A 27,976-nucleotide genomic window follows, 5' to 3' on the forward strand; every position below is an offset into this window, starting at 1 on the left:
TTGCGCTTATTTTTCTCATCGCCTGTCCCCATCTGGCGCAACTATGATGTGGGTAACCGTGAACTGCTCGCCATCCGCTTAGCCCTAGGCGAATGGCGACAGTGGTTGGAGGGGGCGACCGTTCCTTTTGTCGTTTGGACAGACCATAAGAACCTTGAGTACATCCGTTCTGCCAAACGACTTAATGCCCGTCAAGCTCGTTGGGCGTTGTTTTTCGCTCGTTTCGAGTTTGTGATTTCTTACCGTCCGGGTAGCAAGAACACCAAGCCTGATGCCTTATCCCGTCTGTTTAGTTCTTCTGTGGCTTCTACTGATCCCGAGGGGATTCTTCCTTATGGGCGTGTTGTCGGGTTAACAGTCTGGGGAATTGAAAGACAGGTTAAGCAAGCACTCACGCACACTGCGTCGCCGCGCGCTGTCCTAGTAACCTCCTTTTCGTTCCTGTTTCCACTCGTCTGGCTGTTCTTCAGTGGGCTCACTCTGCCAAGTTAGCGGGTCATCCCGGTGTTCGAGGCACTCTTGCGTCTATTCGCCAGCGCTTTTGGTGGCCGACTCAGGAGCGTGACACGCGCCGTTTCGTGGCTGCCTGTTCGGACTGCGCGCAGACTAAGTCGGGTAACTCTCCTCCTGCCGGTCGTCTCAGACCGCTCCCCATTCCTTCTCGACCATGGTCTCACATTGCCTTAGACTTCATTACCGGTCTGCCTTTGTCTGCGGGGAAGACTGTGATTCTGACGGTTGTCGATAGGTTCTCTAAGGCGGCACATTTCATTCCCCTCGCTAAACTTCCTTCCGCTAAGGAGACGGCACAAATCATTATTGAGAATGTATTCAGAATTCATGGCCTCCCGTTAGACGCCGTTTCAGACAGAGGTCCGCAATTCACGTCACAGTTTTGGAGGGAGTTCTGTCGTTTGATTGGTGCGTCCGTCAGTCTCTCTTCCGGGTTTCATCCCCAGTCTAACGGTCAAGCAGAGAGGGCCAATCAGACGATTGGTCGCATACTACGCAGCCTTTCTTTCAGGAACCCTGCGTCTTGGGCAGAACAGCTCCCCTGGGCAGAATACGCTCACAATTCGCTTCCTTCGTCTGCTACCGGGTTATCTCCGTTTCAGAGTAGTCTGGGTTACCAGCCTCCTCTGTTCTCATCCCAGCTTGCCGAGTCCAGCGTTCCCTCCGCTCAAGCGTTTGTCCAACGTTGTGAGCGCACCTGGAGGAGGGTGAGGTCTGCACTTTGCCGTTACAGGGCACAGACGGTGAGAGCCGCCAATAAACGCAGGATTAAGAGTCCAAGGTATTGTTGCGGCCAGAGAGTGTGGCTTTCCACTCGCAACCTTCCTCTTACGACAGCTTCTCGTAAGTTGACTCCGCGGTTCATTGGTCCGTTCCGTGTCTCCCAGGTCGTCAATCCTGTCGCTGTGCGACTGCTTCTTCCGCGACATCTTCGTCGCGTCCATCCTGTCTTCCATGTCTCCTGTGTTAAGCCCTTTCTTCGCACCCCCGTTCGTCTTCCCTCCCCCCCTCCCGTCCTTGTCGAGAGCGCACCTATTTACAAAGTACATAAAATTATGGACATGCGTTCTCGGGGACGGGGTCACCAATACCTAGTGGATTGGGAGGGTTACGGTCCTGAGGAGAGGAGTTGGGTTCCGTCTCGGGACGTGCTGGACCGTTCGCTCATCGATGATTTCCTCCGTTGCCGCCAGGATTCCTCCTCGAGTGCGCCAGGAGCGCTCGGTGAGTGGGGGGTACTGTCATGTTTGTCATTTATTGTCATGTCTTGTCCCTGTGCTCCCCATGCTATTCGTTTCCCTCTGCTGGTCTTGTTTGGTTCTATCCCTCTCTCTCCCCTCCCCCTTTCACTCTCTCGCTCTCTCTTCTCTCTGTCGTTCCGTTCCTGCTCCCAGCTGTTCCTATTCCCCTAATCATCATTTAGCCTTCCCACACCTGTTCCCGATCCTTTCCCCTGATTAGACTCCCTATTTATTCCTTTGTGTTCCGTTCCTGTGCCGTCGGTTCCTTGTTTTGTATTCCATGCTGTTATTGCGTTTCGCCCTGTCCTGTCGTGTTTTTGCCGTGATTGTGTATCACCCTGTCCTGTCGTGTTTTGTGCCTTCTTCAGACGCTGCGTGTGAGCAGGTGTCTCAGTGGACTACGGCCTGCGCCTACCCGAAGCGACCTGCAGTCTGTGGCCGCTTCTCCAGTTGTTTTCCCCTCTACTATCTAGAGGATTTCAGTTATTTGGTTTTGAGCATTAATAAACTCTGTTTCTGTTAAGTCGCGTTTGGGTCCTCCTTCACCTGCATGACACATTGTTATGTTTGGAGGAAAAAGGGGGAGGCTTGCAAGCCGAAGAACACCATCCCAACCGTGAAGCACGGGGGTGGCAGCATCATGTTGTGGGGGTGCTTTGCTGCAGGAGGGACAAAATAGATGACATCATGAGGAGGAAAATTATGTGGATATATTGAAGCAACATCATGAGACATCAGGAAGTTAAAGCTTGGTCGCAAATGGGTCTTCCAAATGGACAATGACCCCAAGCATACTTCCAACGTTGTGGCAAAATGGCATAAGGACAACAAAGTCAAGGTATTGGAGTGGCCATCACAAAGCCGTGACCTCAAGCCTATAGAAAATTTGTGGGCAGAACAGAAAAAGCGTGTATGAGCAAGGAGGTCTACAAACCTGACTCAGTTACACCAGCTCTGTCAGGAGGAATGGGCCAAAATTCACCCAACTTATTGTGGGAAGCTTGTGGAAAGCTAACCCGAAACGTTTGACCCAAGTTAAACAATTTAAAGGCAATGCTACCAAATACTAATTGAGTGTATGCAAAGTTCTGACCCACTGGGAATGTGATAAAATAAATAAAAGCTGAATAAATCATTATCTCTACTATTATTCTGACACTTCACATTCTTACAATAAAGTGGTGATCCTAACTGACATAAGACAGGTAATTTTTACTAGGATTAAAAGTCAGAAATTCTGAAAAATGTAGTTTAAATATATTTGGCTAAGGTGTAAGCTTCCGACTTCAACTGTAACTATAGGCATAAAGAGGTACTAGAAAGCCTTCTAGTGTGGTAGGAAGGATTCCTCGTCAAAAACAAAGACGGTAACACTTTACACTAACTTGCCCTATACCTGTGTGGTAACGCTGTAATTACAGTAGCAACACGGCACTACGTTTTTTAGCTTCAAAAATGGAGAACTGCTGTGTCATTGAGACACACATATCTTCAATAGTTTCTGGTCGTGTTTCCAGATGTGCAATTTAACTCTTCAGTCCACTCATTCCTGTGGAACAAGCATGGTCAGAACAGTACACGCTGCTATTTTATATTCAGGAGTAGCAAACCAAAGAAAAAACTAAAACAGAAATATTTATTTGGAACAATTGACTATAAAACAATGAATGTGTATTCAACACAGCTGTTGCAGTGCACAGTCATTTCAATACATACAAAATAGCCCATGGGTATGGGAACCGGGAACAGTGTTAATGCACAGTGTTTTCAGATGTGGATAATGGCGGTAATATGTGCTCATGCCTCCTGCTCCTCCCATTGTTTTTTTGGGCAGAAAACAACAGTGAGTGTGAGTCTCCCTCCACTGCGCTACACTGTGGCTGGATGTTAATTACAATGATAATGGCTCCTATCTGCCAGCTGCCAAACCACAGCCTGTTTTTTATTTCAGTTTTTCATTTCGTGAAGCAGGCGTGGGAGGACAGCCTGATAGTGGCTGTTGTTGTTATTTTCCGCTGCGAACAACAGTTGCATTGATAGGAATGAGTCCTAATTCAAATACTTTTATTAATCATGCAAATTGCCGCCGCCTCGAAAAAGATGCTGCTTTCACAGACTGGCAACAGCGATGACAGCCACTCCCAGCTCCCCTCTATAGCACTGCAAGCCAGTGCTGTGATGGCAGGAGCCCATAGGCATGCCGTGATGGTGATTATGGATGCTTTGCCTGTTATTCTCTAATGCAGAGTGGAAGTTTCTTTCAGAGTGTGCCTCCAGTTCAGTCAGTGATTGCAGCAGAGGTGTTTGCCCGCTGTCTAGACTGGGGGCGTGATAATAATGGATTAACAGCATTTATAGCCAAGCGCTTTCCACTGGGTCTCCAAAGCACTTTACATCACATGGGGGAGCTGACCCCATCCACCACCTGGTTGGAATAGCTAAACAAATCATTAGTCGTAACACACCCAATACTGTCAAATGTAACCTTCATTTAACTAGGCAAGTAAGTTAAGAACAAATTCTTATTTTACAATGACATCACGGCCATAGTTCAAAGCCAAACCCTCCCCTAACCCGGACGCTCGGCCACTTGTGTGCAGCCCTATGGGACTCCCAATCATGGCCGGTTGGGATCCAGCCCGGGATCGAACCAGGGTCTGTACTGACGCCTCTAGCACTGAGATGCAGTGCCTTAGACCGCTGCACCACTCTGGAGCCCGAATGGAGACTCTTTGGTCTTCAACATAAGTTATTGTGTTTGTAGCAGGAAGAGAAGCAACAGTTGGCCAGTGGACTAATAGTGGCACAACTACAGCACTGCGTCAACCACACATTCAGACAATCTGTTCCAAGTTGCCTCTTCCTTCAGCCTCTCTCTGTGAAAACAGTCTTATTGTACAGCCCTCAAAACTCCCGCAATCCACTGTCCTTCCACTCTCATATTCAACCAAGCACACTGACATCGCACTGTCCAAGGTACATTTAATTAACTAATGCCAATCTCCAACAATGGTGAGTGCTCCTGCTGGGGCTAATGTGTCTGTGATAGATACAGTATAAAGGCCTCATCTGCCCAACCAATCCGGACACAATTAAGACAGTAATTGTCCGCAGACACAGCGAACAGAATAGCCCCACACCGGAAATGAAGCTACTTTTGAAAGCATAAAGAAACAGAGAGAGAGGTCTTCATGCGACGCTAGCTGTTATCTCCTCACAGGCAGGGAGTAATATTCCTCACCATGGCAACAAAATGGAGGCCTTTCGTCATGCATAACCAGCCATGGTAATCTGGGGAAACTTGGGGAAACTTCCGCCGCACCTTCAGTAATCATAGGGAAATTCAGCTTTTTGTGTCATTTTGTGCCGTCATATGACTTGTACAGGCAGGAGAGATGATTATGTCGAGTCCTCCATGTGTAAGCTGAATGAGGCAGCTAGTCTCCTACTATCTGGTGCATTATGAGTTTGGGAACAGACTCATTCACGACTGGGTTTTAAAGTAAAGCCCCTGCTGCTGACAGAAAGATATTGCTCAATCTGTTCCAAAAACAGGGCAGTAAATCTAATGGGACTGGGAGCTCACCAAGATCCACACAACTGTTGGGTATTGTCAGGGGCGGACTAGGACCAAAATTGGCCCTGGCATTTTTAACACATTGGACCATTGCATTCATTGAGTCCCCAATTATTAACCAGATAATGATAATTTTGCACACACACAAACAAGATATATTTAGACAGGCAGACGAGGCTAAAACCGTGCCAGCACATTCGGCATTTGCCCGAAATGCCAGATGGCCAGTCCGCCCCTGGGTATTGTTGTGAAGTCTGGTCTAGAAGTAGAACAAATCACTGTCCTCACCCCAACCCCAGAGGTTTAGGCAAAATGGTTAGGTCTTACCATAAACACAGTATTTAATTAACAGCTAACACAAGCCAAAATGTTAATGTATCGTCTTTATCGCCTTTCTATTGGACTACCACTCAGGATGTATTTACTGCAATGCATTTCATTGCACAGTTCACACAGTATCCTGTGCATATATGATGAATAAACTTTGATTTGACTACCAGAGTAGTAGCCTTGCAGGGGCACTGCACTGCTGCTGATCGTGCCCTCCAACCTCTCTGTGGGTGTGTGTGTATGTGTCTCACAGGGGTTAGGATAAAGGAAAGAGATCAATCTCAGTGTCTCTGTGATAATTGAAAAAGTAATTTTCTTCTTCATTCATATCTCACATGGCCTTTCCATCACTTCCCAAACAGTGAGAAGCCTTGAATTTTGACCACAATTAGATGCCAACGTAAGAGGAATGTACATTCCTAAGTAGATAGCTCAAAGAAAATCCCCATAACTTCACCCACACGGTCACATTTGGCATTAAAGCCCCTTAAAACGAACGGAAATGGGTTTGAACGTTCACTAAATAATGAAGTCGGACAGAGACAATATGAATGGCATCGTTTGTTTTCTGAGACACTCCATCGTGCTGTTGTTTGTGTTTATTTGAACCCATTATGAAGTGTGCTTCCCTTTAAATCACTTTCTCAGTTATTCAGAGAAACATGTCAAGTAGCAAAACAATCAATGTCTCAGCAGATAACTCGCAATTAAATGAGAAGGAAGTCACAAGGTCGAGCACAGTTCTTAGATGGGCACCCCAGTGTGAAATTGGTTGAGTTCATTTTCTCAATCCAAGTCGCTGTCATGGGCCAACCCACACAAATACACTATATATACAAAGGTATGTGGACACCATGCAAGGGGAAACATGTAGGAGCAACAACGGCTCAGACACAAAATGGTAGGCCACACAAGCTCACAGAACGGGACTGTCAAGTGCTGAAGTGTGTAATTAGTAAAAATAGTTTGTCCTCGGTTGCAACACTCACTACCGAATTCCAAACTGCCTTTTTGAAGCAACGTCAGCACAATAACTGTTCGTCGGGATCTTCATGAAGTGGCTTTCCATGGCCGAGCAGCCACACACAAACCTAAGATCACCATGTGCAATGGCCAAGCGTCGGCTGCAGTGGATTAAAGCTCGCCTCCATTGGACTTTGGAGCAGTGGAAATACGTTCCTTGGAGTGATGAATCAAGATTCACCATCTGTCAGTCCGACGGACGAATCTGGGTTTGGAGGATGCCAGGAGAAAGCAACCTGCCCTAATGCATAGTGCCAACTGTAAAGTTTGGTGGAGGAGGAATAATGGCATGGGGCAGTTTTTCATGGTTCGGGCTAGTCCCCCTTAGTTCCAGTGAAGGGAAATTTTAACGCGACAGCATTCAATGACATTCTAGATGATTATGTGCTTCAAACTTTGTGGCAACCATTTCGGGAAGGCCCTTTCCTGTTTCAGCATGGCAATGTCCCCATGCACAAACCGAGATCCATACAGAAATGGTTTGTCGAGATCAATGTGGAAGAACTTGACTGGCCTGCACAGAGCCCTGAACTCAACCCCATCGAATCGGAACGCCGACTGCGAGCAATGCCTAATCGCCCAACATCAGTGCCGACCTCCCTAATGATATTGTGGCTGAATGGAAGCAAGTCCCTGCAGCAATGTTCCAACATCTAGTGGAAAGTCTTCCCAGAATACTGAAGGCTGTTATAACAGCAATGAGGGAACCAACTCCATGTTAATGCCCATGATTTTAGAATGAATGTTTGACGAGCAGGTGTCCACATACATTTGGTCATGTTGTATATGTTCTCACAGGTTGTGGATTTCTATTCCAGCACACTAGCTGCAAACCTTTGATTCTTCTAATTCAACTATTCTTCTTCATATTAGCCACACAAAAGACTGATTGATTCATGGTAATTTTGTGACTAGATCTCAAACATGTGTTGTCATATTTTCAGAAATATGTCCAAATATCATAACAGATGCCTGATAGACAAACCAAAATGGTTACTCGTACACCATGTGAAGAAGTGTCAGGTCAGGAGAGGACTGAATCCAACCTCTTAGATTTTTTTTTAAAACCTTTATTTAACTAGGCAAGTCAGTTAAGAACAAATTTTTATTTTCAATGACGGCCTAGGAACAGTGGGGCCTGTTCAGGGGCAGAACGACAGATTTGTACCTTGTCAGCTCGGGAATTTTAACTTGCAACCTTCCGGTTACTAGTCCAACGCTCTAACCACTAGGCTAGCCGCTTTGGGGCGGCAGGGTATAGCCGTCATAGAGAACAGAGACTTGTCACTGGAGTTTTTCTTTCACACATTCTGCCTTGTGTGGTGAGCTGGTGGTTTGTGGGCCAGTTGGATAGGCCCTAAGTGTTTTTCAGTGTACAGTATGTTCTCTGGTCAATGAAGTGGAACACATGATTGGAACACATATATGGAGTATGAAGGTGGGTGCAGAAAGACAGGTTAGACTGATTGGGTGTCCCTGGCCTAAACTGACCCGTCTGACCTCTGAGCTCTCTTAACCTACACACACACATGCACATATACACACTTGCATGCACACAACTACACAAACACTTATTTTTATTTGTTTCTTTTTTTACCCTCTTTTTCTCCCCAATTTCTTGATATCCAATTACAATCTTTTCTCGTCGCTGCAACTCCCCAACAAGATCGGGAGAGGCGAAGGTCGAGTCATGTGTCCTCCGAAACATGACCCGCCAAACCGCGCTGCTTAACACCCGCCAGCGTAACCCGGAAGCCAGCCGTACCAATGTGTCGAAAGAAACACCGTTCAACTGACTACCGAAGTCAGCCTGCAGGCGCCCGGTCCGCCTCAAGGAGTCGCTAGAGCACGAGGAGCCAAGTAAAGCCCCCTAGGCCAAACTCTCCCCTAACCCGGACAACGCTGAGCCAATTGTGCGCCGCCCTATGGGACTCCCAGTCACGGCCGGTTGTGAACGAACCCGGGTCTTTAGAGACGTCTCAAGCACTGTGATGCAGTGCCTAAGACCACTGGGTCACTCGAGAAGCCCTCACACACACTTCTAAGGCACATTCTGTATAAGACACACATTGATTCATTACTTTCACAATGCTTCTCTGTTGCCTCAGTGACAATCATACATCACAATCTTCAAGTCGAGAGGCTGGCTGAGTATAGTAGTTAAGAGGGATTATTTGGGCATAACTCTCTAATGAGGGCACTGAAAGTTTAATTAGATTAGATTTACATAAGAAGAGCTAAATGATATTGCCCACATGTTTCATTTGGGTGTAATTATGGTGGCAGGTCCTGGAGATGTATGGGTGATAGGAAAGCAGAAACTTCAATGTTGTCTTTTTTGCTTAGATTGAAAACAAGCAGGAATTATTACATTTGGTGAATTTCATATTAGATATTCTGTTTTTAAATTGTTCTTGAATGTCTCTTGATGATAGTTATTCCTTATGATGTATCACAATTGCGCAGGGAGAAACATAAAGGAGAGGACACATTTAGGCTATTCCTCACTCCAGAACGAATTGAAAATTGTTACCGATATTGCGCATACTTTTCAATTACCTTGTAATAACACACTATTTGTTGATTTAGCCAATGACCGTTTCAACGACCCGCCTATTGGGTCTCTCTTTGTGCCATGGGTGGAGACTCCAAGAAATTGACGTTGTCACTGAACCGTTGCTCAACACATTCCCGACTTGCTTGGAACAGAGGGCTCCAGAACGAGCAGGCGAACACCGGGTTTAAGAAAAGTTTATGCTCGGAGTGCTGCGCGCAAGAAGGTCCTGAAACCGGCGATTTAATTGCGGAAGGTAACCAACCTGTCAACACATTGGCGTTCTGGGGCGTCGCTTCAGTCGTATGCTGTAACCTAGTGGAGTTTATTTGAGATAATGTCATGTTTTGTAGTGTTCGGAAAGCGAATGTTCTCTCTTCCGATCAAAGATATTCGAGCAACAGTGTTTTCTCCAACAAGATGCTGTGATGTGTTGTGAATAGGTATGGTAGCCTATTGATCAGATGTAGTTTATAGCATTATCAATACCACGTGACATTCCTTGCCAGCTACTGAGACTGATATGCTCCCTCTGTGTCGTGTTTGTCTGGCATCTTTTATTGTCTCCGTGAATGTAGCCAGCCAACCTTCCTGACATTCATTCCCATGATACGTAGCAGATGAGCGTTTCAGTCTTGCCAGATGTGGTACATTTTGTTTCGGTGGAATAGGCTACACATTGAGCTATATAATTGTTACCAGAATTGTCTCACACTTCTGCAATATTGCTGTTTCTTTTGAATCGACATTCTTTGGCTGTGACATGGGTGTACGCAACAACCCGTCGGTGCTAGGAGAAACTTGACTGTTTATTGATAGCAACTCAGGAATAACGGTGCATGCACCTCTATCTCCAAATAGGGATGCATGCGAGTAGAATAGCCAAGGCATGACTAGTTTGGTATAAGTAGCCTAGACTATTGTTTTAGCTCATTCTAAAACATGAAACTCACCCTGTTGTCAATTCACCAAATATTTGTGTGGTTATTGCAATATTCTCAGTCTTACCTTACCGTATGCTACAGTTGTGTCCTCATGTGCGTTGTGCGTGACCACCCTGACGATGCCGTCACGGTCATTGAAATGACAGTAGAAGTTATTTTGTAGTGGTGTTTGTTGTGAAAATCGATACGTGAGTGAGTCGCATAATTGCCACACCTATATCAAATTCTCTCACACGAGGACTCATGGTGAGCGTCAGTCATGTTTCCAAATTGTAGACTAGGCTACGTGTAAAAAGGATTGGAGTTCTTGCTCTTAGGGAAAATCAATGTTTAACTTTCTGTTTCGGAGTCAGGGTTGCCAGGTCTTAATAACATTTTTAGCCCAATGACCCCTCAAAACTCACAGAAAAAGCCTGAAAACTAGCACATTTTTCTTCAGAGCAAGACAGGAGTTGCCACATTTATACAATAAACCCTTTTACCATACCAATAATTATTGCAATTGTAATTAATGAATTCGATATGTTGCAAGAGAACAGACAAGTTGCCCTTATTAAACTAGCCAAATAATTTTCCATCAATGGATGTCGATGTAACTTGTTTGACTGCTATGATTAAGCACAAGGGTGTATGGTATATGGCCAATATACCACAGCTAACAGGCTGACTACACCACTCGCGTTTCAAAATACATTTAGAAATCTATATTATTCAATTATTGCACCCATACTGCTCGCGCGTGCCGACGAGTGTTTGCGTTGCCAAGGGCTAAAATAGAAGTCAGTTCTATTTGTGAGGCAGATCCCTTTGAAAGTCCTGCCTCTCCCATCTCCTCATTGGTTTATAGAAGCAGGTACCTATCTGCTCATTGGTTATACCCACGTGGGTGACTGAAAGATGAACGAGGTCAGTGGCGGTAAAGCACCTAATTTATGAAAGTTTCCAATCGCAATATAAAGTCAAGAGAAGAAAAAGCCTAGGAGGAGAGATGACTAGAAACGATTCGGTTGACCGTTTTATGTGTGGATTCATTTTCGGAGTAGAGGACCTTGTGCATTTTAGGTAAAATAACAACTCAATGTTTATATCCAGGACAAATTAGCTAGCAACAGCAATCTAGCTAAATAGGACAAATTAACTAGCAAGTGCAAGCTAGCTAGCTAAATTGCCATAAATGTTTAATGCTTTTCGACCAGTTCCCAAATTAATGTAATTGGTTCAGAGTTTGTTTTGATATTTTAACCTGCGTGTCGTGATCGCGTTTGGTGTAGGGGGACAAAATTAATTTATGCACGATGGCGTACGTGCGCAGCCCGTTTGGGTTCCGTGTAAGGGCTGTTCTTTAGCACGATGCGACACAAAGTGTCTGGATACAGCCTTTAGCCTACCATCAGTTATAAATGGCCCATTTACGAGATTGACTTGTTGTCATTTCAATAGGCATAGGCTACAGACTAAAATCTGGGTTTATGATTGTAATTCAACTTTGCCATGGTTTGCTTAGATACAGCTAGCCTATTGCCCCTGATAGGCCTACATATTATTTCAGATAGTTTACAGTAACCTGGCCATGATATAAGCAAGATGTAAATTGAACATTTTTGCAGCTTGCTTAGTTCAAATTAACATACTAATTTATTCAACATTAATAGCTTGGCGATTTTGAAGTAAGGAGTGCTTGTGTTTCCCAATAGCCTGCTGGAATAGGCTACTGAGGAGGGGGTCATAATTTCAATAACTGAATTAAATACTAATAATATGTATATGATCTGAACGGCATGTCAACAACAGCCAGTATTTTTTTAAACCTGTAGCCTAATCTGACTGACTGTTACAGTCAATATGATGCGTTCGGCAATTGCGATAGAGCTTTTATAACTTCCAAGTTAATGAACTAAACATGGCCATTTAATAATTGCATAATAACACAAGGTTACAAAAACAAAACGCTGAAGTTATAGGCTATTTATTAAATATGTTTGCCAGCTCCAGGTAGGCTACACAATGGTAGCCTGCAGTAGTCTACAATGGCATATAAATTAATAGGCTACTTGATGGCCAACAGATGCAAATGTATCATTCTCCACATTTAATGTCAGTTTCATTGAGGATTTTTCCCCATAACAGAAGCACACCAGGGAGTTCCATAACTTCCACTTCAAATGTCCACTTACCCATAAATGACAAGTTAAAGAGCCTACCTACAACTGGTAAAAAGTTGTCACGATGTGCAGGTGTGCTGCTGTCTCCTCTCACTCACATGACTCAGCCAATAGTGGACTAAGCGGAATACTGCAGTGCTCTCTCAACACACACATACCCCTGCTTCATTGCCTGATAGTCAGCAGCAGCAGGTCACAATGAATAGATTTGTATTTTTTTGAAGACAAATGCCATGGCGGCCACCGTGCATGTAGTAGTAGCTCAAAATCCTGCAACCTACGACCAATACATTTTCATCCCTGACAGCGTTTTCAAAGTAGCCCAATTTGGGGGAATACTACGGACTTGGCAACCCTGTTCGGAGCATATGGTGTGAATGGAATTGGATTGGATTTTTGGTGTATTCTGAAAACGCAACCTGGTCTAAGATCATTTCATATTATTCTGTATGTAAATCCAAGACACTCCATTTAGTTTGATGTTTTACGTTTCGTATGGTATGTTACAAATGTTACTAATTACAATTCGTATTATATGTTACGAATTTGCAAAATGTACAATATTTTAAGAATTAGCTAAACATATGATATGTTACGAATTCTAGCAAGGTGGCTAACTGTAGATAGCTGGCTAATGTTGACTAGGCTAGGGGTTAGCGTTAGGGTTAGGGTTAAGGTTAAGGTTAGGGTTCAGTTTAGGAGTTAGGGTAAGGGGTTAAGGTTAGCGTTGGAACTATTCCTTTGAAGTTTTTCAATACATTTTAATATTTGTAGAGACTTAAGTAAATACCTGTAGTCAACTTGGCAATACCTTGGGAGATAAACCAGATTGCGTACTTCATTTCACCTGTCACATTATTTTACATTATGAAGATTACGTAGTTCCCCAGAACAGTTGAGCCAGTCAAGTGTTGTAAATAGCACCAGGGGAGTGCTTGTAAATAGCACCAGGGGAGAAAGAGGAAGAGAGGTGAGTCAAGTCTTGTAGTGACAGTCGTGTTTAATAATGAAAGTCAAGTGTTTTTTTCCCTCATCAATAGAGTGATCAGGGACTTGCAACTATAGTTTTCCTTCACAGAAAATACATTAGTGCAACACATTCGGCAGAAAATAGCTTCATTTTTATCACATGGCTACCGAAGTGAAACACTATTCGGCTGGTAGGCACACAAGTAAATGAGCTTACAAAGAAAAAGCAAGTAATTTTTTGCAAAATCGATGCATAGCCATCATATTCCTAATGTTTATCATAGAAAGAATGTAGCCAGCTACATTTTCTAATGTTTTGCTTAAAGATAATCTTGCATTTATCCAAGAAAAGTTGTCTGGCTACACTGCGAAAGTACTGGAGAAAAGTAGCTACATTTCAGTCATAGCGCTGTCTGCTGATAGAATGCCTGTTCCTGAATTCTCATCCGAGTGGAGAAGGGCAACTGAAACAGAAAATTAGTCTGATGCCAAACAGAAATTACAATAAGAAGCATTTTACGCCTGCATTTACAAAACACCTCAAAATATGCATTTTAAAAAATCAGTGTGAAAAATGCAGAATTTTGCGTTAACCCAAACCCTATATTTAACTTGATAGTTCATCTAAGTTTCAGAAGTCAAATCCATTTGATTATTTATTTCTACAGCTGCCACTATCTTGATTTTCTTACATTTTCCCTCCTCTTCGTTCTCGGCCCCTCTTCTCCTCCCTATCTTCTCTGAGCAGAGCAGGGAGGCCCGTTACCCTAGAGACTCCAGATTCCACAAAGACACAGGGTGTACACATGCTGCTCCAGAGCCAGTACTGTTCTTCCTTCAGACAAGCATGCGTCAAATCGTTGTTAAATTTGCATGTCTCTCGTTGACATTCGCTTTTACATGTCCAAACTCACCAAAAATGACATTCGGTAGCTCCTACCTATATATGTATAACTTTATGAGCTGGATTGCCTGTCTTTGCAATTTGTTTATTTTCGTTTGTGCTTGTTAGCATATTTAGCAATCAGCCTCCATGGAAATTCACTATTATTTGTGCTAATTTTGTTAGCATTCTGGTAATAGATGCCCAATAGGCTTTTTTGGGGGGGGGGCGCCTCCCTTGTGTACTAAGCCAGTAATACCATATATCCCAGTATAAGAGAAGGACGGTATGATGCTATGATAATCTGGATACCGCCCAATCCTAGGTTAAGGGAAGGGTTAGCTACAAGGGTTAAGTTTAGGGTTAGGGGAAGGGTAGCTAAAAAGTAGTAAGTACTTGAAAAGTTGCTAAAATGCTAAAGTTGTCCATGATAAGATTCGAACTCGCAAACTTTACTTGCTAGACGTTTGCATTATACACCCACCCACCCTGGCCAACCACCCTTTTCCATCTGTTTTATGTAACCATACCAAACATAACATATCATACTAATTTGAGTACCTTTATTTAACTAGGAAAGTCAGTTAAGAACACATTCTTATTTACAATGACAGCCTACCGGGGAACAGTGGGTTAACTGCCTTGTTCAGGGGAAAAAACAACAGATTTTTACATTGTCAGCTCGGGATTCAATCCAGCAACTTTTCGGTTACTAGCTCAATGCTCTGACCACTAGGCTACCTGCCAATTTTCATTTACTATGTTACATCTAGTCTATGAGATCAGGCTGGAAAACGAGTTGCTAAAAGAGCTTGTGACAGTGGATGCTCTGCTTTGCTATCAAGCACCTATCAACTGCCACCGCTCACTCCATCTCTCGCGGACCTACTACGGCCACTTTAGTCGTTAATAATTATCCCCTTGTGAAAATAGGGTATGGTCATTTTCTTGTCCAAATGCTATAAAATTGCTGTCATTCAGTTGCTCATTCAGCAGCTCTCGTTTCCCCCCTCATATTATGCCTGTGATATATAGGCTACAGCATTTTTTTCCCTCTCCAAATAGCTTTTTTCTTCTCCCCATAGACATTTCCATGTGGCAAACTATTCCTCTTCTTTGAATTACTATCATAATGGTTTTCCTCCTTTCCCCACCTATTACATCTTCACGTGCATCCTGGTCGGCAGTAGCCTTTGAAGACAGTAAGCCAGGTTGCTATGGGTGCTAATGAAATCTCATTTCTAACTGGTTGGTTGGCAACTGACGTCAAACTTGGGCAGATCTCAACACCCACGATAGTTTTCAGGTTATCAGGTGGATCCAGTAGTCCGTATTTCAATACCGAGATCGCTGAATACTTATGTGAAGTGTCAAAGATGGATTATTGCCTAGTTATCTAGGGACAACCTGCGCCAACTGAAGCCCGGATACAGGTTTTACCCAGGTGACTGACATAATGTGATTGTCAGGTGGAAAATTGTTCCAACTGGAAGTTCAAACATAAAGCTTTTAAAGCCGTGGCTGCATCTTGTTGCATAAGCTATTCCTTCCATCTTCCTATTTCTCTCCACTTGGCTGATCAAGGCTTAATTTACCGGGAAACTATCAGAAATATGCCTATAGCCCCATTTTGCCCTCTATTAAGTGGAGTTTCATATTGCCTTCCGCCATTTCAGTGTAAAATGCAGCCAGAGTCTCTGTATAGCCTTGATCAGTGGTTACCAAATTGCTTACAGCACTTTTACAGTTGTCTTGCAGTGTTTGTTGACACTGTTGTTGAAACTGGCCATCAAAATCACTTCTCTTCAGAGAGGTGTGGCGTCTTGCCCATGTGCCATGAAACTGGCCATCAAAATCACTTCTCTTCAGAGAGGTGTGGCGTCTTGCCCATGTGCCAGAGACCAGGAGGAAGTACTGCCAGGGCCCCGGGTTCACACAGGTCCACAGGGACTGGTTTATGGTTTGGGTTAGGATTACGTTTAGGGTTAGGTAAATGTAAATACATTTTAGGTCCCCATGAGGATAGAAGAACTAAACGTGTGTATGTGTGTTCGTCCGACCGTCTGGCGTGTTGGTAGTTGTCTCGTGTTGGGGTTTAGTTTGTTAGTTAGTACTCTAATTATTCTAGTAACAACAGTATGTTGTCACATCCGTGTGGTATCTGCAGGTTTGGCTGGTGTGTGTGTCTGTTGCACGTACGTGCTTAAAGGTGGGTGAGTGTGGCGTCAAGTGTGTACTAGCTACATCTGTGGATTTGGTGTGACTGAGTATTTGTGTGGGTGTGATCTCTGGCCTGGGTGTGTACAAGTGGTACATCTGTGGGTTATGCAAAGGGATTGTTTCATACAAGGCTTCTTCATTACTAGAGACCTGTGATACGTGGTTGGATGGTGGGAACAGCATGCTCCTCCCCTTCACTTCATCTCTCCCTGCAACATATACTTGGCATGACCATGTGTTATGCCGCCTCAACATGGGCTTTATTTTCAAGGCGACGCTTTGTGTGAGAATGATCTTAGGCCTCAATCAATGGACTCTTCTTTCATTTCTCCAATAGCTGTTGGGGTCTTCTGATGGTGGAATAGCATCAAAGCAATGGGCGGGGGGCTTCAGGTACTGTAAACCAGATGGATATTGTCAACAACATCCCTCCAAGGTCAAGGAAGATTCACTAGGTCAGGTTCAAACTTGAACTCAACTAGAAACAACGCCAAGGACTCCAATTTAAAAAAACCATCCCAATTAAAAAACAAACTCATCAATGCGAAGATAACGTCCGTATGAGCACAGCTTTAGCCCTGTAAGTGCAGATCTGTAATGGTCCTTAGGGTATTGCTCAATTTAAGGATCACTTTGCCTTTAAAGCGGCTGAATGTCAGGAGCATACTAATTGCATCAAATGGGAAGGAAAGGCACAGTGTGAGACGAGTTCTGCGTGCGCCTCAGTGCCAGAACTGAAAGACTATACTTAATCAACAACAAAAAATACATTGCAGACACTTTTAAGGTAAGCCACCATTCAAGATGAAAATGAAGGCCCCTTCCTCTTATGGTACCTCTGAAATCATGAGCCCAGATTTAAAGGGACTATGTCAGTGGTTGCCATGGAGAATTTCAGCACATTCCAGTCGCAGGTGTGAGTGAATGTGATTGAAATTGGACCACTCAGAATTGCTTAGAAGTGAAACCCTTCAAACAAATTCACACACACAGCCCCCCTTCTCTCCCCTCCTTTCACTCTCTACCTTACCTACACACATTCCAACCATCCATCCAACTGCTGCCAGCAGTGTAAGAGCGCTAGTCAACATTATCTTTCTGTTTCTTTCGCCCATATCATCAGGGAAAACCTGCAGACGGAGCGTGACACGCTAAAGGCGCTTCCCCTGTGGAGCCTTTCTGCTTATCCCCTACCAGCTGCTCACGTCGCGATATCGCCGACTCCCTTCTCCCCCAACCCCCTTATTCTTCACACACCCCTTAGCGAAGCTTCAGGGATATTGCAGCCCCACTACTGCCTGCCAACACGCCCCCCCCCCACCCCACCCCACCCCACCCATGCCCTCACCTCCCTTGACAAACTCTCCATAATTCATCTGTGGAGTATGTCAATTCTCTCCCTGAGTGAAGCGGGTGTAATCGTGAGTGGCAGATTCATGACAGTGTCGGTTTAATAAGTGTCCTCTCGTCGTCAGGTTTGGACCATGACAGTGACAGTATGATAGGTGTTACGATTGGTGTAAGTGGTGGTGAAAAGGAAACTGGGTTGTGTGCACGTGAGTGGAGAGTGCTTTGCTTTGCCTGGAAGATGAGGTTTATAATAGACAGGGTCTGTTAAATATGCCGTGCTAACAGTCAGGGGTGTTGGGCGAAGGTTTGATGTTCCGCAGGGCTCAGGCTGACAGCAGTGTCTGGTCCTTTCAGAGGAGACTGGTTTGAGGCAGTCAGCCTAGCTAATCTCATTCCCCCCGCCATAGTGGAAGTCCATACTCTCTCTTTGTCTCTCGTTCACTCTCTCTTTCTCACTCCATCTCTCCGCTCCAACCCATCCAACCCATCCTACCCGTCCCTTACCATGCTGGAAGTGCCTACCCTCTTTTTCTTAATTTTTCTCCCTCACACATTGTCTCCAGCTCTCTCCCTCCTCCAGCCCTGCTGCTTGTACTCTATCTGTCAGGGACCTGTGAGAGAGATGGCAGGTTACACCTGGAACAGCTAGTCCTATAGTCTCCTACTGAGAGTGAGGTCTGCTCTGGTCCTCTTCCATGCACTGTGTGTGTGTGTGTGTGTGTGTGTGTGTGTGTGTGTGTGTGTGTGTGTGTGTGTGTGTGTGTGTGTGTGTGTGTGTGTGTGTGTGTGTGTGTGTGTGTGTGTGTGTGTGTGTGTGTGTGTGTGTGTGTGTGTGTGTGTGTGTGTGTGGCCTTGTCTGTAGATGGCACACATTTGCGTGGGTATATGTGCTCTGTTATATGCCTGTTATTGTGTGTGCATGTGTGCATGTGCTGATCAGTGACAGAACTGGCAGTGGATACTGGATATGACCACTGTTGTCAAAAGCAGGTGTATTATCCCCATGGTTATGTAAGGCCTAATTATTATACAACCTGTCCGTTTGGTGTATTTCTATGCTTCCCGCCGACCAGGATTTCTCCTCCGTGCTCCGAGCAGTATTGTCCCACATCTACTGTTGCCGGAACACTACACTACACTGCCCTCGATAGTCTGACCCAAATACTCTGTGTTCAAAACGACGCTGTTGTTCAAATACCTTGTAGAACATTCTAGTGCTTTGCATAACCACTTAACTATGCACTTTATACACCAAACCTAGGTCTTTTTGCAATAGTCTGAACACTCCTGATATTTTAAACGTTGTTCTGCATATAGTTTAAACACTATACAAAACACTATACACAGTGATTGAAAGAGTGACTGAGCGCACGGATTCTGCATGTTTTTCTGTTGCTCATTAAGATTTTAGTCTTGGGGGTGTGGTTCGATGTGGCAGTTACTTAAGTTTGCCCCTCATTGGACACCATAGCAACAAAGCTAGTATCACTTCCTCAAAATAGTCCGAATGATTCTAAGATAACTCAAGCAATCTGTAATTAATTTGGATGTTTTTGCCGAGGAGCTTTTAGTCAGCAATTTTACTAGCTAAGGTGTTTGGTGCAGAGTTTCTCAAGTCAAAAAAAATGTGTGACGCTGTTGTCTTATGTAAACCAAGTTTGACCTGCTGTGCTGCTGGCCAAGTCTGTCTCACTGTCTGTGTGCAGCTGTACGATTGGATAGACCACAATCACTGCAACTGTTTATCCCATGCTAGTCGGCAAGTCGGTATTGTCGAAATCAAAACCCAACCGTTAAGTAAGTCACGACTAACTCATGTACACAAATCTCACAAAACTCTCTTTTGGATTATACTGACTTTATGACAAAAATGTAACTACTTGCTAATTTCTAGTCAATTCTGGCATTGGAATAAATGTTTCGGACTAATATCGATGTCACATATGTCATTTTCAACTAGAGGAGTTGTTTTTGTGAGTTCAGATCTGCTTTAAAGAGTGCACTATGTAGTCGTCTCAAGAGGTAACTGTACCCTTTATTCTGAATACCACAAGGTAGTTCTAGTGCAAAGACTTCAAACAGCATCATACTGAAGACATGACACTCTTGACACTCAACTTGACCTCTTACAGCAGTCAAAACACTGCTACTACTCGCACTAGTCAAAACAACACCAAATGGTTTAGAAAGAAATACACGCAGTAGTGAAAATGCTGCTTTGCCCACAATATTTAAAAACATATTCTGGACTCACACACCATCAAATGGCACCTTAACAAGAGTCATCTTCATTTAATCTTTAAAGGAGAGATGTGGTTGGTTATTTCAGCCTCTGTATTTACGACACAATTTACCGAGCCAATTCCCTGCCCCTGTTTCTAAGAATGCTTTTCAATTTATTTCTTGACTTCCCCTCCACCTTTCCTCCTTTGTGTTTCCATATTGATTGTCTTGACATAAGCCTTCATTTATTTGAATTATAGGGGATGGCAACCTAATTGAATTGGCACCTTGTGGTATAATGACGGTAGCTCAAGGAACAGAACAATGAGGCGCTCTAGTCAACGTGCATCGATTGGAACATGAGAAAAAAATGGAACTGACTGAGTCATCCGAAATGGCTCGCAAACAATCCACTTTAGCCTTGAACGACCAATGTTGTCTGTATATTTGATCATTTCATTGAGGATATCATCAACGCCACAGGCCTTTTTGGGTTGGAGGGTTTTTATTTTGTCCTGTAGTTCATCCAAGGTAATTGGAGATCCAGTGGGTTCTGGTAATAGTTAATAGTTGATTCTAAGATTTGTATTTTCATCATGTATATGTTTTTGCTGTGTGTTCTTTGTTATAGAGCCAAAAAGATTGGAGAAGTGGTTTACCCATACATCTACATTTTGGATAGCTAATTATTCGTGGTGTTGATTGTTTATTGTTTTCCAATTTTCCCAGAAGTGGTTAGTCTATGGATTCTTCAATTACATTGAGCTGATTTACAGTTCCTTCTTTTCCCGTAGTGTATTTCTGTATTGTTTTAGTGATTCACCATAGTGAAGGCGTAGACTCAGGTTTTCCGGGTCCCTATGTTTTTGGTTGGACAGGTTTCTCAATTTCTTTCTTAGATTTTTGCATTCTTCATCAAACCATTTGTCATTGTTGTTCATCTTCTTCAGTTTTCTATTTGAGATTTTTAGATTTGATACGGAAGCTGAAAGGTCAAATATACTGTTAAGATTTTCTACTGCCAAGTTTACACCTTCACTATTACAGTGGAATGTTTTGTCCAGGAAGTTGTCTAAAAGGGATTGAATTTGTTGTTTCCTAATTGTTTTTTTGGTAGGTTTCCAAACTACATTCCTTCCATCTACAGCATTTCTTAATATTACTGAGTTCCTTTGGCTTAGATGCCTCATGATTGAGTATTGCTCTGTTCAAGTAGACTGTGATTTTTGCTGAGGTCTGATAGGGGTGTCAGAGTGGGTTGACTGTGAACGCTCTGAGAGACTCTGGGTTGAGGTCCGTGATAAAGTAGTCTACAGTACTACTGCCAAGAGATGAGCTACAGCTGTACCTACCATAGGAGTCCCCTCGAAGCCGACCGTTGACTATGTACATACCCAGCATGCAACAGAGCTGCAGGAGTTGTGACCCTGTTGTTGTTGGTTATGTTGTGTCTAGGGGGCATATGGGGGAGGCAAGGCTGTCTTCTCCAGGCAGGTGTTTGTCCCCATGTGTGCTAACGGTGTCAGGTTCTTGTCCGGTTCTGGCATTTAGGTCGCCACAGACTAGTACATGTCCCTGGGCCTGGAAATGATTGATTTCCCCCTCCAGGATGGAGAAGCTGTCTTCATTAAAATATAGGGATTCTAGTGGGGGGATATAGGTAGCATACAGGAGGACATTTTTCTCTGTTAAAGATCATTTCCTTTTGAATTTCAAGCCAAATGTAAAATGTTCCTGTTTTGATTAATTTAATGGAGTGAGTTAGGTCTGCTCTATACCAAATTAGCATACCCCCTGAGTCCCTTCCCTGTTTCACACCTGGTAGTTTGGTGGATGGGACTACCAGCTCTCTGTAACCTAGAGGGCAACCAGTGGGTCCGTCTCCTCTATACCAGGTTTCTTGTAGGTTGACAGTGTCTGTATTTACAATTTCTTTGATGAAGTCCAGGTTCCTGCTCTTTAGGCCGAAGGCAGATGACCTCAGATCTTGGATATTCCAGGATGAGATAGTGAAGGCTTTGTGTTCCATAAAGTGTCCAATGTTGTTGGTTGTGTGGTTTGGCCTCAGGCCAATAAGTGTGAGCAGAGCCTGCTGAGCATCTGGTACATGTCATTGCCATTGGCTTGGGCGAGTGTAAGAGTGGGGGGGTTGGGCCTGTTTGCCCACTCACGGCCTGGACATATGTGTGACTTCCATGTTGAGGCCCACTTTGCAGGTGTGCGGTGCATGGGGTGGGCAGGAGGGGCATAGATCTGATCTGAGGGGGCCTAAATGGGGTGTGGGCATGGTTGACTTTGCGGGGTATTGATTAGTTGGGGTGGGTGTGTGTATGTCGCTGGTGGTGTTGTGGTCTGGATGTAGGTCCTCTTGGCGTGGGTCCTCTATGGTCTGGGGGAGGGGGGGGGGGGGGTACACAGTTACTGTACCATTACTGTTCCAAACTTATAGGGATTTATATTAGCTGATTCAGAGTCCTCGTCTAGTGTCTAGTATCCTGAGTTTCCACCCCTCGTTAACACCCCCTCTCTTAACAGAGGGGTAGTGTGCTAATATAGCACTGTGCCATGCCAGTGGATGGTCTGTGTGGAAGATGAGGTTGTGGATGTTCCCATTTTTATAATTGTCAGCAAAAAAGTGTCTCTTGATTTTCCATAAGGAGCTTCATTTTGTGATCTTTTCTTGCCTTATCATTCTTTACATACATAGGCTAATGTATTTTAATTACCTCTGAACAGCGGGAGGCGCTTCTAAGGCCTCTCCATTTGGTTGGAGTCGACTGTGTGACTCTCCTGCCATTGTTGGGCTAAAGGGCTTTGACACCTCTCACTTGACACGTCAGTGCTAATTGAAGTTGTATCAAGCTTGGCAGCCTTAATTTAGCATTCAGTCCTCAAAGTAATGTATTTTCTTCTTGGCTTTTGGAAATAAAATATAGCTTCAGACGAAACATTACTCACTCAGTTGCAGGTTGTATGGTGTTTTCGAGTTTCTGTTATTTTCAAGCTCATTTGCTGTATAGCGTTGGAATAATACTCTTTGGTAGTTGTAAACCTTCCAGGTGATTACGTAATTCTGTCCAAAATCAGGTTGGAGGTTTTGAGTTTTGATTTGGAATGAAGGTTAGCTGTAGAGGGTAGCATCCTGTATATATTCCTGACAAAAAAAATCCAAGTTTATCTAACTCTAAATCTGTATTGTTTTAAGAACATGGGGGAAAATGCAGGAGCTCATCTGAGCATGACCTCTCTCGCTCTCTCCCTGTTTCTCTCTGTCTGTGTGTGGAGGAAGAGTTCACTCAGTGTGCGGATTATTTCTCCCATGAGGCCGAGGGGGGAGGAGAGCCCCGTCTGTCAGATCTGCCCACGTTGCCTTGCGGTTACCGTGCCAACCCCTTGGGTCGGAGGGTGGGAGGGAGGGTGAGTGAAGCCAGGTATCTGCAGGCTGTCAGGTCTCTGCCAGGTCTCCCCGCGACAGACCAGACCAGACCGGCTACATCTCCACAACAGCCAGCGTCTGTTGTTTTCAGGTTAATGTATTATTTAAATGGCCTTTTTTATACACTGGTCTTGTAGTCTACTTCTGTTCTCGGTGTGTGTGTGTGTGTGTGTGTGTGTGTGTGTGTGTGTGTGTGTGTGTGTGTGTGTGTGTGTGTGTGTGTGTGTGTGTGTGTGTGTGTGTGTGTGTGTGTGTGTGTGTGTGTGTGTGTGTGTGTGTGTGTGTGTGTGTGTGTGTGTGTGTGTGTGTGTGTGTGTGTGTAGGCCTGCTGAGCCATACAGAAGTCAGGATGACTGGAGGACAAGAGGGCGTAGGAGGGCCCAGGTTTTGGCCTACAAGCTTCTCTCTCTCTCTCTCTCTCTCTCTCTCTCTCTCTCTCTCTCTCTCTCTCTTTCTGTCTTTCTCTCGCTGTCTCTCTATCTCTCTTTCTCTCTCGCAATCTTCCACTCTTTCTTCTTTATCTTACCATCTATGACCCCCTTCCCCCACTGATGCACTCTATCTGTCTCTTCCCTTTCGTCTTCCTGTCCATCTCTCTCTCCCTGTCTTTTTCTCAGCTTCTCCCTCACTCTTAAAATGTTTCTCTCAGAGGTCTACTTATCTCTCTTTATCTGTACTGACCCTTAGTCTAGGAATGGCCTCTTGTCCCACTGGCTTTGGCCATATGTGACCGACCAGCTCGATGCGGTCCTATGTAGCACTTTTTTTTAAATACATTGGATAAAAGTAGATACTTAAAGCTAGAAAGTGTATACAGTGCCTTGCAAAAGTAGAGACCAAAGATAATCCTGAAGGAGTTGCAAAGCTCTACAGCGGAGATTGGAGTATCTGTCCGTAGTACCACTTTAAGCTGTACACTCCACAGAACTGGGCTTTACGGAAGATTGGCCAGAAAAAAAATAAGCAAACATGTTTGGTGTTCAGCAAAAGGAATGTGGGAAACTCTCCAAACATATGTAAGAAGGTACTATGGTCAGATGAGACAAAAATGTTGCTTTTTGGCCATCAAGGAAAACGATGTCTGGCACAAACACCTCCCATCCCCCCGAGACCACCATCCCCACAGTGAAGCATGGTGGTGGCAGCATGTTTTTCATCGGCAGGGACTGGGAAACTGGTCAGAATTGAAGGAATGATGGCACTAAATACAGGAAAATTATTGAGGGCTTATGGAGACATACCCCAAGAGACTTGCAGCTGTAATTGCTGCAGAAGGTGGCTCTACAAAGTATTGCCTTTGGGGGAGGGGGAGTGGATAGTTATGCATGCTCAAGTATTCTGTTTTTTTTTGTCTTGTTTTTTTTGTTTTGCCTACCAATTTGAAGGTGCAAAATATTTATTTGTGAAACAAACAAGAAAATGTTTCTCACCCCCCCCAAAAATGCATCTTCAAATTGGTAGGCATGTTGTGTAAATCAGATGATACAACAACCCCCCCCCCCAAAAAAAAAAAAAAAAAAAGAAATCCATTTTAATTCCAGGTTGTAAGGCAACAAAATAGGAAAAATGCCAAGGGGAGTGAATACTTTCGTAGGACACTCTATCATACACTGCAGTTGAGGAACAATGGGAAAGTAATTCTGCTTTGAAAGTTGATGAACTTGTTTCCCCATTTTTTAGAAAATGGCCCTTGAATGTTTTGGTACACCTACTGGAGAGCTCTTTGTCTACACCAGTGGAGGCTCCACAGATGAGGAAGGGGAGGACCATCCTCAGTGAATTTCATAAAAATACAAATAGTGAAACATTAAAAAAGTTCTAATTTTAGATAAAACTAAACTAAATATATTCACATCACCAAATAATTGATTAAAACACTGTTTTGCAATGAAGGTCTACAGTAGCCTCAACAGCACTCTGTAGGGTAGCACCATGGTGTATATTGACTTCACTACAAAACCTAGGAGGCTCATGGTTCTCACCCCCTTCCATAGACATAGTAACTTCCGGAAGACGTCCTCCAACCTATCAGAGCTCTTGCAGCATGAACTGACATGTTTTCCACCCAATCAAAATATCAGAGTATGAATCTAGTACTGAAAGCAAACTGTACAGCAAGCTAGCACTGCAGTGCATAACATGTGGTGAGTAGTTGACTCAAAGAGAGAGAAAGACAATAGTTTAACAGTTTTGAACAAATTAATTTCTTCCAAAATTAAGGAGAAGTGAGAGCTAGAGCTAGCTATATTTGGTTTTATTTTTTCTTACTTTCACTTAGCTAGTGAATGCAGCTAGCTAGTTTAGCCCACTCAAACACTCAGCTCAAACAGAGAGGGATGCTATGTTAACTAGTTGGCTATGGCTATCCAACACTGGGATTCTTCCATGTCAAGGTAAGCATTTGGTTTTATTAATTAATTGCCACCGCTTTCTGACTGTACACTGTACTGCATGATTGTAGAGGGATTATTAACACATTTGTTATATTAGCTATGTTGACTATGACGTGACGACGATGCAGGCTGTGTATGGTGGTTATAGTGGTCATGATATGAAGGTTTGGCTTGGAAAGGTTTTTTCGTCTGGTCACAGACAGATGATGTGTTGTGCACTGATGTCTGGAAGCGAAGGAAAAATGTGCGAGGAGGAGAGGAGGAGAGCACGTAGATAGTTGCTGTTTTCATGTGCATAGCCATAACTGTGTTTGCGTGTGATCACGGGTGTATTCATTCCACCGATTCTGTTCAAAAACACTTGTTAAATGGAAGCAAACGGAAGGAAACGGGAATAAAAATACCTGAATTTGTCCAATAAAAATGCACATTTTCAACTGTTGGACTAATGATTACTCCCTAGATCGGCTATAGGCAGGCAAGAGTGTGCAAGGCGGTATTGAATGTGTTATAAGCTATGTTGTAGCAACCTCATGATGGGTACAGGGAAAATGCAACTGCCATGTAATAGCCTAAATCTATCAATGTTACATTGAGCTGGGTGAATGGAATATGAATGACAGCCATCCAATATGCTGCATCTTGAACGACACCGACCGCCACTGGTCTACACACATTCCACACATTCCACATCGATGGAACAGTAGTGGAGAGGGTAGCTAGTTTTAAGTTCCTCGGCATACACATCACAGACAAACTGAATTGGTCCACTCACACTGACAGCGTCGTGAAGAAGGCGCAGCAGCGCCTATTCAACCTCAGGAGGCTGAAGAAATTCGGCTTGTCACCAAAAGCACTCACAAACTTCTACAGATGCACAATCGAGAGCATCCTGGCGGGCTGTATCACCGCCTGGTACGGCAACTGCTCCGCCCTCAACCGTAAGGCTCTCCAGAGGGTAGTGAGGACTGCACAACGCATCACCGGGGGCAAACTACCTGCCCTCCAGGACACCTACACCACCCGTTGTTACAGGAAGGCCATAAAGATCATCAAGGACATCAACCACCCGAACCACTGCCTGTTCACCCCGCTATCATCCAGAAGGCGAGGTCAGTACAGGTGCATCAAAGCTGGGACCGAGAGACTGAAAAACAGCTTCTATCTCAAGGCCATCAGACTGTTAAACAGCCACCACTAACACTGAGTGGCTGCTGCCAACACACTGTCATTGACACTGACCCAACTCCAGCCATTTTAATAATGGGAATTGATGGGAAATGATGTAAATATATCACTAGCCACTTTAAACAATGCTACCTTATATAATGTTACTTACCCTACATTATTCATCTCATATGCATATGTATATACTGTACTCTACATCATCGACTGCATCCTTATGTAACACATGTATCACTAGCCACTTTAACTATGCCACTTTGTTTACTTTGTCTACACACTCATCTCATATGTATATACTGTACTCGATACCATCTACTGTATGCTGCTCTGTACCATCACTCATTCATATATCCTTATGTACATGTTCCTTATCCCCTTACACTGTGTATAAGACAGTAGTTTTGGAATTGTTAGTTAGATTACTTGTTGGTTATCACTGCATTGTCGGAACTAGAAGCACAAGCATTTCGCTACACTCGCATTAACATCTGCTAACCATGTGTATGTGACAAATAAAATTTGATTTGATTTGATTTGATTCACACCCTCTTAAGCCTTAGCCCCACCAATCTCTAAGTATTCACATTTGAGGCCATGTGTTAAACAGAGTGAGTAAGGTAGTGTAGTAAACAACCAAACATTTAAAGAGGTGAAAGTAGTAGCAAAAATACGTTTGATCTAGTCCTTGGTTTATATCCTAATCCAGTGTTGCCCAAACCTGGTCCTCCAGTACACATTTGACATAACGTTAGTGAGCAAGCCAGCCAGCTAACGTTAGCTAGCTAACAGTCTGCTTTAACTTGCAATGTAAATTACTTTCTGACAAAACTAAACATGTATAATATCTGAAATGGTACCTAACTAGACTTGGATGAACGCTTCTCCCTCTCTGTCATGGATGCCATGGTTGCCCTTAGTTTGAAGATGTAACCCGAAGACAGGTGTTTTATACAACAGCCTTCTGTGTTCTCTT

The 27,976-nt window shown here is 43.9% G+C and overlaps 1 protein-coding gene across 2 annotated transcripts in view; it reads left to right on the forward strand.

Moving 5' to 3' along the window:
* The first annotated feature begins 9,349 nt into the window (after positions 1–9,349).
* The window catches only part of LOC123999472 (junction plakoglobin-like), a 63,445-nt gene continuing 44,818 nt past the window's right edge, over positions 9,350–27,976 (forward strand). Inside the window, exon 1 of one of the 2 annotated variants that reach the window (XM_046305310.1) lies at positions 9,350–9,494. The gene's annotated coding sequence lies outside the window, so the exon portion shown is untranslated. Of the gene's footprint in view, positions 9,495–9,531; positions 9,682–27,976 lie in introns of those variants that run through there. The other variant, XM_046305311.1, reaches the window with a different exon arrangement.

The sequence above is a fragment of the Oncorhynchus gorbuscha genome, linkage group LG16, assembly GCF_021184085.1.
Source record: "Oncorhynchus gorbuscha isolate QuinsamMale2020 ecotype Even-year linkage group LG16, OgorEven_v1.0, whole genome shotgun sequence".
In the NCBI taxonomy this organism is placed as follows: Eukaryota; Metazoa; Chordata; class Actinopteri; order Salmoniformes; family Salmonidae; genus Oncorhynchus; species Oncorhynchus gorbuscha.